Source organism: Pelodiscus sinensis, chromosome 8 (genome assembly GCF_052426305.1).
Source record: "Pelodiscus sinensis isolate ZL-2025 chromosome 8, ASM5242630v1, whole genome shotgun sequence".
Classification (NCBI taxonomy): Eukaryota; Metazoa; Chordata; order Testudines; family Trionychidae; genus Pelodiscus; species Pelodiscus sinensis.
The window spans coordinates 38104791-38118817 of record NC_143059.1 but is presented as its reverse complement, the minus strand read 5'-3'; the positions used below and the strand labels follow the sequence as shown (position 1 = coordinate 38118817).

The 14027-nt window shown below is 42.4% G+C and overlaps 2 protein-coding genes across 5 annotated transcripts in view; one reads left to right on the top strand and one right to left on the bottom strand.

Annotated features, from left to right (window-relative positions):
• RNLS (renalase, FAD dependent amine oxidase) overlaps nucleotides 1–14027 on the top strand; it is a 138018-nt gene that overhangs the window by 78504 nt on the left and 45487 nt on the right. The gene's annotated exons all lie outside the window — the stretch shown is intronic.
• Nucleotides 1–14027, bottom strand: part of LOC102457693 (lysosomal acid lipase/cholesteryl ester hydrolase-like) — a 132677-nt gene that overhangs the window by 118176 nt on the left and 474 nt on the right. The window lies entirely within an intron of this gene.

Below are 14027 nucleotides of genomic sequence, written 5' to 3'. Positions count from 1 at the left end.
AGCAGGGAAGAGACTATGCCCCTTCCCTCGCCCCAGTATTACTGCCCTGCCAATGAATGTGTTGGGGGCACAGGGATGTGGGGGCAGGAGGAGGAGTGGGGGCAGGGGTTGCACTAAGAGGGATGGGGCAATGCAGGGTATCAGGATGCAGGGACAGGATGGGAGGAGGCATGGGTTGCACTGAGGGGCATGGGGCGATGCAGGGGATTAGGCTGGGGAGTTCATGGGGATAAGGGGAGCAAGGCTGGAGCAGAAGGAAGATGTGTGGGGGGATACAATTTTACTTTGCAGAAGCTGCACTTTCCTTTAATACCCACTTCTTTGCCTCTCTCCCTAACTAGCTATTTAGCTTCATTCTTACCCTCTCACCTTTTCTGCATTACTCTCCCAATCCCCTCCCGCCCCCAAACTCTCTCTCATACCCCCACCCCACATCTTTTCCTGCTACTAAACTCCCTTTCAGACCCTGCCCTCCTCACCCCGTCCTCCACCCTACCTCCCACTCAGATCCTGCATCCCTATCCCACTTGCTGGCAGCCCTGAACCCCTCATTTTAGTTCCCACCCCAGAGCCTAAAGAGGCCCACAAAATCCACTTTCTCTGGAACCCCAGAAAAGTAAATCTGGTCTTTGGAAAGCCCTGATCCTCAGTCTTCCCTGTCCCTTCCCATTGCCCTATGGGGCTGTATTATAAGAGGAATGAGATGGCTTAGTTGGGGGCCACATCGGTGAGGGTTGGGGGGTTTTGGAGGAGGTTTTTTTACTTCTCACTTGTGTGGTCCCCAACTGATTTTTCTGTGTGGCAGTGACCGCCAACCCAAAAAAGGTTCCCCAACCCTGCCATAATTAAAGAAAACATTGAAACCTTTTGTCTTGGACATAATATTTTACTTTATTTAAATGAAGTTTGATAAATTAACATGAGAAAGTTTAAACGCTTAATCTGTTTCATAATTTAAATTAAACTGTCCTCCCCAACAGGAATAGCAAAATTGCTGGGGCATAAATATGTAATTAACAGCGAGTTTCTCTTAGCAACTGGTAGTCTTCAGAAAAGTTTATATTGACCCAGATGGTCCACGGGATGCGCAGTGGAGAGAGCCCCTCCCGGGAGAGCAGCACGGCCCAAGGCAGGAGGTTAAATCTTGGCACGCCACTTTTAGAAAGGTTGCTGTCTGTAAAACTGCTGCAGTGTTCAATCATTCCTCAGAACACTATAGAGAAATGCCCCATTCTGCTTATGATTTCTGTACTCTGGCAGGATGTGAGAAATATGGGGTTCCATCATTTATTCTAATGCAGTTTGAGCATTCCAGGTGTGCAACACTATCATTAATGTCCTGAGCATTACACAGTTTCATTACTTTGTTAAACAGCGTCTTTTCAAAGGCCTAGCAGACCTGCAATAAGAATGGCCCCAACTGTTGGTCTGCTCATGCTGAATTAGTTGGCAACCAACCAGTGACATTCTGAAATAGCCAGCTTCCAGGTGGTGATGACAGTCTGTTTTCCCATAGCTATGGAACTTCTTATATTGGGTTGCTGTCACTGGAGCTCTGGAATCTGCATAGCTCATCATTCTGAAATTTCCTTACCACTGCTTACCACTCCAGCTCTGCAAAATGAGCCATGCTGATTTCCTGGGCCCAGAAGGGGCTCCGAATGCTGTGCAGGTGATCCAGGAACAGCTCAGTGTCCTCCTGTTATTCTGCCTCATCCTGCTGCCACCACTGTAGAGTATTCTCCTGCTGCTGGAGAAACTCCTGCTGCTCCCACATATCTTCAGTGGTGTAATGGCCATAGTGGCAGAAGGGTGCTGCGAGCACTTCGTTGTGTTTTTAACTCAAAGCCTCTGGCCCCAGACTACTCTTGGAGGAGGCTAGTCGTCAGCTCTGCCCCTTTCTACTGAGACCCTGCTCCTTCCAGGGGTGGAGCCAGCCCATGACCACATAGCAAAATTCATAAAGTAGACCCCTGTGAAAATTATTGCCCATCCCTGAGTTAAAATAACTAGTGAGACTCATTTTCTGTAACTAATAGGTTCAGTGATTCAGTTAATCCAGCTGTGTAGTGAAATTGGACTAGGAGAGGGATGGAAAGACTTTTTTATATATTATTCCAATCACTTCTTAATGGATGTCAGAAGAATAGACTGGAAGGCAGATTAGTGTGATGCTGCCTAAACTTCCTCCTTTTGCCATGATTCATTGATCTTATCCTGAAGAGATGTTCTGTGGTTCAGCACAACCTAACTAGAAGAATTTGGGAGAAAGGGGAGTTATCCTGGCAAAAGGACAGGTGGGGGCTGAAGAAAAGCCCACTTGTGCTGGCAGGCTCTAGAGCATGGTGTGTGGCATGGCAATGAACTATGCAGCATGTGGGATTTTAAGGACTAGATACACAGGGCATGATAAATGGACTCTGTTTGGGTACTTTTGTTATGGCTTGTTTGTATTATGATTTTGTAACAATCTGTTCCCAAATGGGGAAAGTATTACTGAGTCAAGAGAAAGCCTGGATGGACTTACTAGATATCCGAAGAAAGGAAAACTGAGGCAGGTGCATGTGTCCTGTCACATGACAGAATCCCAGCGTAGGTTCTCCATGACTTATGGACATACATCGTATTACAGTGCTAGCAACATATAACATACCAATTTGTTAATAATAAAAAAAGCTTTGGAAAATCATATTCTGAAGAGAAATCCTGTGGGCAAGCCTCCAACTGGCCCATCTTCTACACTGTACTTTCAGATGTCTCCATCAAAACCAGACAGGATTTGCAATCCATAAATCAGGATTATCTGTAAGAATATTTTGTCAGACACAAAAAATTGCCCGATAAGCCAATATTTTTCTATTTATGGTTTTGTAAGGCTCTCAGAGCCATTTCTATGAGCATCGTGTCATGCCTGAAAATAAAACTCATTTTGTTGTTCAGGTTAAGTCAAGCTCCAAGAGATATAAAAGCTATTTGCTAAGCGTTTTATAATTAAGATTTTATATAAGTAATGTGCTTTCATATCTTGGCATGAGCAGTGAAAGGACTCAGATCTAGAACTGTCCACTCTGAGGTAGGTAATAAAAGTGGCCCTGACACTAAATACAAAGCATGAATTGGGAGTAGTTAATATATCCATGAGGAAAAAGGCAACATCGTTATTAATCAGCATTTCCAGCCTAATTGCCTACAATTGGACTCCTAAGTCCACATTGAGGCACCTAAGAAGAAGTGGCCTGGTTTCCAACGGTGCTGAGCACTTGCAGCTCCCATTTATTTTAGTGGGAACTAAGATCATAAATTATAAACAAGTGAAAACAGGGTTTTATGATGGAAAGTGTAAGGCAACCTTAACTGCAGGTGTCATTACAAGCAGTGCCTGCAGTAAGATAATAACTGTACAAAGGCATCAGCGTTATGAAAAGCAAGTCTTGTATGTTCCCTGTCATTTACAACATTATATATTAAATATCCTTAGTTGGCCTTTTACCTAGCATTTAGTAGTTATTTCTTTGAGCACTGTGTACCAACCTACCCTCCAGGGATGGCCTGAGAGCTAGAGAAAACCCTCCAGATCTTGAGGAAATCAGCAGTATTGGTGAGTCCTACACTTGTCTGCTGTGCAAAAGAAACAAGCCTCCCACCATCCAGGAAATCTAATGGAAACTCACCTTCTAAATCACCCCTTTGGGGTTTTTTCCTCCCCTACGTAGAGGGTGATGCAACTATAAGAAAACATCTGCAGTGCTCTTTCAAAGTTGATCACAAAACCTCCTTCAAGATTTATAAACTTCAGATCTCATTGACTCAGTGGGCCTGTTTCTCTGTGAACATCCATTTTTAACTAAAAAGATCGTAAATCTGTTTATGTGCTCAACTCCAGGAAAATTCTCCTTCAAAAGATGTACCTAAAACATACACAAACAAAATATAGCATACCTAAAATGGTGTTGAAGGCTGTGGCGCGGACCCTCAGTTCTTAGCTATTATAGGTCCATTATCTAATGAAGCTGTGAACAGTTTACATGACCCAAGGATCTACTCCTTTGTGTGTGAGACCTTTGCACTGGAGTGAATTTCACCCACAATGCAGTAATCCAAAGTCAGTGTGCCAGTCATAGCCTGTTTTTTTTTCCTTTTGGGATTTTAGCACCTGTAGAATACAATATAGCTCTCAAACACCATGAACTATCTGGTTTAACTTCACTTAAAATATACCTGACTAAATGTTGTGTTGATTCAAATATCATCCAATCATATTTTTATTAATACTTTAAAAAATTCAGTTAAGTCTTTAAATAAAACCCAGCCTTTAAAAATGAAATCTAATACCTAAAGTCCTTGTTCTACTTCCTCAATGACATGCCAAGAATTAAAATAATTTCTACTGAACAGAATTAGGCTCCATGCTGATTTATACAGCATATATTAAAGCCTAATACTGCAAAGTATATTCCGTTTGTATTCAAGGAAAAATTGTTGTTAGACATTTTAACATTATAGAATGGATTAAAGGATTTTGGGTATTCACAGTGGCAGGGGGAAAGATATGCATGAACAGACTTTTTATGAAAATATTTGCAAAAAAATTCTTAAAGGCTTTTTTATGAGACACAAACCAAATTCAAAATCAGGTTGCAGTATTATATTACATTGCTGCTTAAATATATTTTATGTAAGCCAAAGATACAGTTGTTCTCACCTAAGTGAGTACTAGCTTTCTGTACCTAATATAAGTATAAATAGGGTTGCCAGATGGTTTCAACAAAAATACCGGACACACTTGACATTACATCACAATCTACATTACATCTTATTTAGAAAATACCAGACATTTATATTTTCTCAATTTGTTTCTGAACAGAAAGCTCAAATACTGGACTGTCCAGTTCAAAACCAGACACCTGGCAACCCTAAGTGTAAACAATACTCCCAGTTTAAATATTGACTATGTACCTAGACTGAAAGGACTTGAATGGTGTGTCTCAACTTGGTATCACACAAAATGCAACTCTAAAATACTGTTTTGAAAATTTGTAGGTGTTTGTGAAATTCAAAACAATTTTTTTTAATTACTTCTTTTAAAAGACAAACAACTGAAGACATGTTCATCTCATTATTGGAGAAAATGAGTGCTATAAATTTCCATAGAGTGTCAGGGAGCAGCAATTCTGTGTTAGTTTTACAATTGGGATGGAATAAAGCATGGGAGAGAAAGGCAGTATGTGTCCCTATTCTATAGCTCCCAACTGCCTTTCTGCAACAAAAATAATGTGAGCAGAGCTCCGGGGGGGAGGGGAGCGAGAGAGAGAGAGAGAGTGTGTGTGTCAGGAGGGTCTAGTCTAGAGAATGGAGAAGTCAATGTTCCAACAGAAACCCTTTGGCATTTAGTAGGAAACAGCTGTTTACAGTTACTAACAAGGTTAGCATCAGCTTACTCTTCACCTTCATCCTCCTTCGGATGGGACAGAATTGCACAAAAGCCACCAGACATTCTACTAGCAGCAACAGAAGTAAGCAAATTATATTGCCAGTGTAGGGAAACAGTACGGAGAGAACTCTGGGCACGTCTACACTGGGAAATTATTTCAAATAAGTTATTTTGAAGTAATAATTAACTATTTCAAAATAGAGCTATTTCTTTTCACAAGCAGGAGTTATTTTGAAATAACAAGCCCGATAGTGTGGACGCTCACCCTGTTATTTCAAAATAAATGGAATTATTTTGAAGAAACTCCCTAGTATAGATACACCCTTTTTGTGTAAAGCCACATTCCATTAGATTCAGGCCAGTTTGCCACACATCTCCAGCTAAAGGATTTTCCAATCCCTTCCACGCTAACATCTGTCCTTCCTACAGGAGGAAGCAGTATGGCATATTTTGAGTCTACAGAGTTTTCAGTGTAAAGTTTCCCTTTGTACCAAACAAACAAAACAGTTTCAAAAGAGCAGCAGTTTCATCTCCCTCCTTTACAGTAAAGGCTGACTATAGCAGATCATGTTATGTTGTAGCCAGGTAATGTAAATTCTTGGATGGAAAAGTATTGGAGTGTCTTATAATAACAGAGTGAACAAGTATTACATTTATCAATAGGATATATGGAATGTGTATACACATCCAGTAGCTATCCAAACTATTAGGTATATCATAAAACTCACTGTATTGCCTTTCTTTTTAATATCTTTTTTTTCCTGTTTATGTAAAACTTAATAAATATGCCTTTTTCAAATCGTTCACGTATCACAAACTTTAGGTAATAAAGTTTATAGCAAACCATTCTGGGCTGAAGTGGATTTAGAAATAGCACTCACTAATAGCAAATTGTCATCCTGTATCTAAATGTTATGTTACAGTCTTAAATATATTACCCAAATGGAAATGCTACATATTAAAAATATGCCTATATTGGGTCATATAATATTTTAATTGCCATTACTTTGTAAACCTTAATGTAGTTGCATTTAACTACAGTGCTGCTTTTAAAGCCTGAAGGCATTTGATAAGGAAACATAACTAGCAAACGATGTCTTTCTCATAACCTTTGCTACCACCTACGCAAGTAGAGAAACAGTAAAACAGTCTGCAGCTTGAAATGGTCAGTGCAGTGGCAGGAGGCCAGCATTATTTTGCAGCATCAGCTTAAAAAACTTTTAATGAGTAACAAATGGGTTGTTGCCTGAAGAGTCCATCCTTTATGACCACCAAACTGGTAGTCTCTCAAAAAGTAGCTTTTAATTGTTTGTAGAGAAACATAAAATGTCTCAAAAAACTCACAAAGGATGAATCCATTGTCATTCAAGCTGACTTCATTGTATGGATGTTGCAATAATGTGCCATTTTGAATAACTGATATCCAGAACAAAGTTACAGAGCATTTGGTGAGGAAATGTAACATGATATGGCATGTCCAAGTACTAAGCAGAGCTGCATAGACCACTGGTTCTGTTTTGTTCAAATCTGTTACCATGGGCCTGTGCTAAAAATACCTATTTTACGGTTTAACCACAGTTTCCTTTTTACATTAAAATAGCAATCAGCAGCAGTTTAAAAGTATTGCTGCTTGGACAGTTTATATCTAATTGCCTAGTGTAGATTCATTGCCATTGTACACTTAAGTCAGACACTGCAAATAAAATCTTCTTAAACTAATCTGTTGAAGCAAAACAAAACTGCAACATGTTCTGTTGGCTGAGTAAGCCTCAGGAAAGCGGACAGCTTCAGAAATAAAATGTTACAAATGGGCTCTCATTTGTTCAAACCTGTGCTTTCTAATGGGATGTCCTAATCTAGTATTTGAGAACTCTAATGGGAACTGAGGCATACAAATTACTTTTTTACATTCTCAATTAGACCATCCAAGTGTAGGGTGTGCAACGTCATATTAAAATCAGTTACAAACATGCCTAAACCCATGTTTATGACAGCACTTCGCAAATGCTCTTCCTGGGTTAGTTGTGAAGGACTAACTGAGGGACAGGAGCACAGAACAGGGTCAGTGCAAGTTTTCCCACACTGTCCTTTAACTTGGTAGGATCAAGATGAGCATGACTGATTTCATTTTACTGAAAGAGGAGCTGAGGAATCAAAAAGATTAGGTAACACTTGTTTGGTCTGTGACAAAGGACATCAGATTGCTGTCTGGCTCGGAGTGGCCATTGCTGTCCCATTTCATCCTTCAGAATAAATTCATCTCCAGACAGCTTTGCTTAGTTTCCAACAAAGCCTTCTAATAGCTGACATTTTTTACAGTTTCATTTCTTAATAGTTTGAGATAGGAATTGTAACAGACACACTAAAAAAGTCACATTAGAAATCATGGGCAAATCCTCACCTGCACCAGAATTCTGCTCAGTGCAACTTGGGGGATCACTGAAGGCTGCTCTAACTTCTACTTACTTCCAGCCTCTGGGGCTGCTATGCTGACCAGTGGTCACCAGAGCATTCTGGTTATATCCCCAACATAGTTAGGCAATAGCAATAAGCAAGGGGTGGCTTAGAACTGGAATGGTGCCATCTAGGTATTCACCCCATGCTAGGAGAATCCCCCAGCTGGAGGTGGGGGGTTGGCACTGCCAAAGCAGCGCCAAGAGTCTCCAGCAGGGCCACTACCTATAGCACTCCCAGCAGAATGAAATTAGATGGTCATTGATTGCCTGCCAAGTGTTCAGTAGGAACAGATACAAATTGAAGAGAGTGATATTTTCATAACAAAACAAAAACCCCTAGATGTAAAAAATAATCCCCAGGAGGCTAATACCACATCAGTAATTCAAAATTGCCATTTTGAACTATAGCTTAGAATTGTAGAGTTAGAAGGAACCCCAAGGGTCATCTAGTGCATCAGCTTTCAACGGTGGGTCAGCAGCCCCCAGGGACTGCTAGCCCTTTTAGGGAATCCACAGTGCTCTGCAGCTGAAGCCTGTGCCCCGTGTCCCCCTGAAGGCTAGAGGGCTGAAGTCCTGCACACCCGTGCCTCTGCAGGGTTGAAGCCAGGAGCTGCAGGGCTTAAACCTGAAGCCCCAGTGCCCCCACAGGGCTGAAGCCAAGAGCTGCATCACGGAAGTCCAGAGCCACAAGCTTGGATGCTCCCGCAGGGCTAAAGCAAGGAGCTGTAGTGCTGAAACTGGGAGCTGATGGACCTAAGCCCAGTGGTCAGCACTGCTAAAACATAAGCCCATGCTCTGGTTTCATTCCCAAGAGATGAGTTTTAGGATTATTGGTGAGTCCCTCAGATTGGGGCCACCCAGCACATGAGTCTCAATGACTTCTACCCCAGTGCTGGCTCTGCCCCAGCGACCTTGTGTAACCAGCACTGGGTGGATTTGAACTCCTACACCTAGTGCGTATGGTTCACTCTTGCATGCAAGGGCTCACTCTTTGGTTTCTGCCCTGGTCCCAGTGAGTCTAATGCCAGCATTGCAGATTACATAGCTTCATTTATTGGATGTAAAGGAGCTATTTCAGCAGGAGCAGGACAAGTTTCTCAGAGCAAGGAAAATTGTTGTAAGTGTAAACAATAAATAGCAGATGTGGATACATTTCTAATTCGACCATCAGCCTCAAAACAACAAACTCCACAGAGTAATGATTCCAAAATTCCTTCAGCTAGTTTAATCACCATAGGAATTAAAGAACACTGAGGAGGCTGAAGCTGGTAAGGAAAGATAAAGCCGCTATTGACCTTGCACAATTTCAGAAATATGAAGACGGCTATTTGAATTTTGTTTTATTTGTTCTGAAATTGGAGATGGACCTCAAGTGCAATATGTAATTTGGGCACAAGTACTATCTATGAACATTTGAAACCCTTCAAATTACAGAGGCATTCAATGATGAAGCATGAAATCTATAAGGATAAGCACATTCATTTTTTTGAGCGAAAGGCCAAGGAACTGCTTGGTACTAAAGAAGTAATGAAATCTACAACTACTGCAGATAAAAAGCTTTTGAGGTTGCTCTATATAGTGGCACAGAAAATTGCTAAAAAAAATTGCAAACACTTGCTGAGACTTCGATAATGTGTGCACTATTGAAATAACAGAGGAAGTGTTTGGAGAGGAGAAGGCCAAAGTACTGACAAAAATAATGATTTAAAATGACACTGTCGAACGATGGATCATTTCTATGTCAGAAGACACTTTCACAGTGTATTGATCCACTGAATGACAATGATTTTTCTATACAACTGTATGAATCCACAAACATTTCAAAAAAGTCTCATTTGCTTGCCTATGTTTGGTGATGTGTGGAATAAGGAAATAAAAGGAAGACTCAAGACAGTAGAGGGCTCAATAGAGGGCTCAAGACAGTAACAAAGTCAGATGAGATTTTCAAACTGGTAGATAATTTCAGCAAAATCAGCCAGACGAATTGTGTTGGGGTTTGCACTGATGGATTTGCAAAAATGATTGGAAATATTCTAGCTTTGTGCAAAAAATAAAAGCTGTTGCATCTCCACATACACGTTATTCCAGGTGTTTTGCTGCACTTTCTGAGGAAGTGGATGCAGAACACCATTCCTTGCTCATGCATACAAAGGTGAGATGGCTATCTCAAGGCAGAATGCTTGCCCATACATTTAATCTCAGGGAAGAGACACGTACTATTGTTAAGAAACCTGAACTTGCCAAAGTGCTGAAAGGTGAGTTCACAAAACTGGGTTACCTCACAGACATATTAGGAAAATGAATAAGATGGATAAAACTGTGCAAGGAGGAAACACCAATCTTATTGCCCAGGATGAAGAATTTAGGAGTTCAAAAGAAAACTACAACTCTGGAAAGTTTGTGTCTGTTGGGTGCACTGCTGATATAGTTGAGCGCTCACATTCTTTCTTTAGGAGTGAGACATTGATATTGACATAATGAAACCACAGCTAGCAGCGCATCTGTCTGGTCTGCTTAACAAATGTTATGCTTGTTTTCCCAACCTCACAACACAACAAGCTGCTACACACATGGGCTATGTCTAGACTGGCATGATTTTCTGGAAATGCTTTTAACGGAAAGTTTTCCGTTAAAAGCATTTTCGGAAAAGAGCGTCTAGATCGGCACGGATGCTTTTCCACAAAAGCATTTTTTGCAGAAAAGTGTCCATGGCCAATCTAGACGCGCTTTTGCGCAAAACAACCCCAATCGCCATTTTCGCGATCGGGGCTTTTTTGCGCAAAACTAATCTCAGCTGTCTACACTGGCCCTTTTGCACAAAAGTTTTGCGCAAAAGGGACTTTTGCCCGAACGGGAGCAGCATAGTATTTCCGCAAAAAGCCCTGATTTCTTACAGTAGGAAGTCAGTGCTTTTGCGGAAATTCAAGCTGCCAGTGTAGATAGCTGGCAAGTTTTTCCGGAAAAGCGGCTGATTTTCCGGAAAAACTGGTCAGTCTCGACACAGCCACTGATTATAAGCCCCTTCAGCGAGGACATGAAAGCTAAAGACTTCTACCCAATGTCCCATCAAAACTGTAAGACGAGCTCATTGACATTTTGTCAGACAGCTCCCTCAGAACCAGGTTTAGCTGGAGACATTTTGTTGTGAATGTTCCAATGAACACATCATTGCTTCTTCTACAGCACTGAAAGTTTTGGACCCCTTTACTACCACCTACTGAAGAACAGTTAAGATCTCTTGAATCTCCGATGAGGTGATCCCTCAGACAGGCAGAATGTATCCCTTCTCTGTGTCACTTTTTAAAATGTGCTACAGAAACAGTATAGCACCGTGGTCCCCAACACGGTGCCCGCGGGCGCCATGGCGCCCGCAGGGGCATTTCAATGTGCCCGCCAGGTGCTCGGGGCTGGCCTGGCCCCGGGCACATGGTGCACGGGCGCTTGCGGGGGGGAGCGCGCTTGGTGGGGGGAGCGCCGGGCGCGCGGCACTCGGCGGGAGGGGGTGGGGGGAAGCGCCAGCCCCGGGCACGCGGCGGGGGTGAGCGCCGGCCCCGGGCGCGCGACACTCGGCGGGGGGGGGGGAGCGCCGGGCACGCGGCCCTTGGAGGGGGCTCTGCCCCCGGGCACGCAGCTATGGGGGGGCCCCGCCCCCAGTTGCACGGCTGGGGGGGCCGCCCCTGGGCACACGGCTGGGGGGGGGCCCGCCCCCGGGCGCGAAAGTGTCCCCGCCCCCTGGCGCCCGGCGGGCAAACGGCCACGCCCCCTGGCGCCCGACAACCTCAAAAGGTTGGGGACCACTGGTATAGCACATGGGCTCCACATGCAGTGTGAGGGACCTCTTTAATTCTCCAAACACTCAAATTTGTAAACCCTAGTCCTTCTGCCACAGCCCTTGAACTCAGTACCAGGCTGGTGGCGGATCTGCACAGCCTCCTGGCTCCTGCTTGTGAGCAGCTAAAGTTCCAGGTAATAGGCTGTGGCTGGAATTCTGGCCTCCCTGTTCCTTTGGATTGTAGCTCATTTTCTAGACTTACTCTTGGCCTCCCTTTTTGTTTCTCTGATTTTTAAGCAGGTAACTGGGCTCACTCCTGAGCTGCTGGACACTTGGCTTTCCTGCTTTGCTTCTGGCGGGATCCCTAGATGCATGTCTCCCCCTCCCCCGCAACACCATGGGATTATGAGATGAACATTACAGCATTAGAACAGCAAATAAAAAGCAGGTGGTGATTTACTGAATGTTATAAATAAGTAATAAACCAATCATCTGTCAGAGTTTGGTGACCAAAAAAACTGAGTACACATGCTTCCTTGCTTTGATGTAATTTAATTACTAGAGATATTGATTATAATGGCATCCCCTAATGTTGCTGTTGTTAAGGTCTTGTAGTATTTTCCATTGTAAATCTTGATTTCCAAAACTTTAAAAGTGGCTTTTCAAATCTCTAGAAGATGAATCTTGTACCCTGTACAAGTTCATGGTCTAAAAGCAAGGTTTATTTTTCAAAATGTTATTAAAATCATCATAATCATTTTTGTTAGAATGGAAAAATGATTATTTATGCTGTGATTTCATAAACAGTATTAAAACAACAATCCTGTTCTGTTAAAATCAATATCAGTGAGGAAATTCAAAGCTAAGGCTCTCTCCCCGTCCTTATTCAAATCATTGTCCTCAGTACATTCTATGAGAAATAAAATCACTCACTTTTAAGAGATTCTTGCAATAGATAGGTAAAATTGGACAAGTTAAATACAGAGTAAAAGCTTTAATTCTGAATGTACTTCTTCTATTTTATACCATACCATTATCTTCATATATGGTACGTAGGGTTGTCTTTGGGTGTTTCAAGACATTAACGTGACTACATTTGCATACTTTACTGTAAGCTATGAAAAACTCTCAAGTAACTGTTGCAGTACAGTTTCCTGCCTGTTATACAGAGTTTATTTTACAAGGAAGGTGTCTCATTTGTGATTTTTTTGTTTGTTTGCCACAAGCCCTTATATGGAAGATTTCTGGGCTACTACCTCCAATGGCAGTTTAAGAATTAGATTTAAAAGTTAGAGTGAGAACAGCAGAGATACAAATAATGGTGAATTGGACACACTTGTTTACCCTTTATCATAACACAAAGAAGACATTCAATTAAACTGAAAGTCAACAAATTTAAAAATGATAAAAGGAAATATTTTTCAGCAACGCACAGTTAGTCTTTTGAAAACATTGCCACTGAATCAGAGGATTCAAAATAGGACTGAGCATGTATATGGATATTGAAGTTAAGAACATAAGAATGACCATACTGGGTCAGACCAAAGGTCCATCTAGCCCAGTATCCTGACTGCCGGTAGTGGCCAATACCAGATGCCCCAGAGGTGAGGGAATACAGTAGGTAATCGTCACGTGATCTCTTTCCTGTCATCCATTAGATATCCACAGTTATGTTAGATAAGATTAAAACAGGAGAGATCTACAGCCTTATGCTTCAGGACGTTTGGCAACCTTTAACATCTAAGGCTAAGGAAGAAACTTCCCTTATGGGCAGTGTCACAGTTATCAGTCTAACTGCGACACAGACCACCCCAGCTATTACCTCTCTCTTGGAACAGAATCATATGATTTTCCTATTCTCAGACTGGGCCTTGAGCTACAGTCCCCAGGTGCTAACCATGACTGCTGAAGCAGACATGACTTGTGTTCATTTCCTGCTGTTCTGTTCCCATCAGACAAGGACCAAAAAGCCTTCTTAAAAGTGAAGTACAGGTTGGACTCCATAGTCAGGCACTCTCGGAACCTGACCAGTCCCGAATGAAAGAATTTGACAGACCAGGGGAGATCCCCTGCCACCAGTCTCCCGGTGGCTCCATTTCCAGCCCTGGCCAGCCTCCCTGCTTTCAGCCAGCTGTGCTGCTGATCCTAACTGGACCTCTCTGCACTGTGGTGCCCCACTGCACCTCCTGAGCCTCCTGCCCTAGGGCTCCTGGCCTGCCTCTGGCCTCCATGCCCCAGGGCTCTCTGGTCCAGGAGTCCATTGTCCTACCAGACCAGAGAGTCTCAGTTTAGGGAAGTGTTGCCTATATTATTTGTTTAGTACAAAAGCATTTAAGAGAAAACAAGTCTTAAAACAATGAAACAGTCT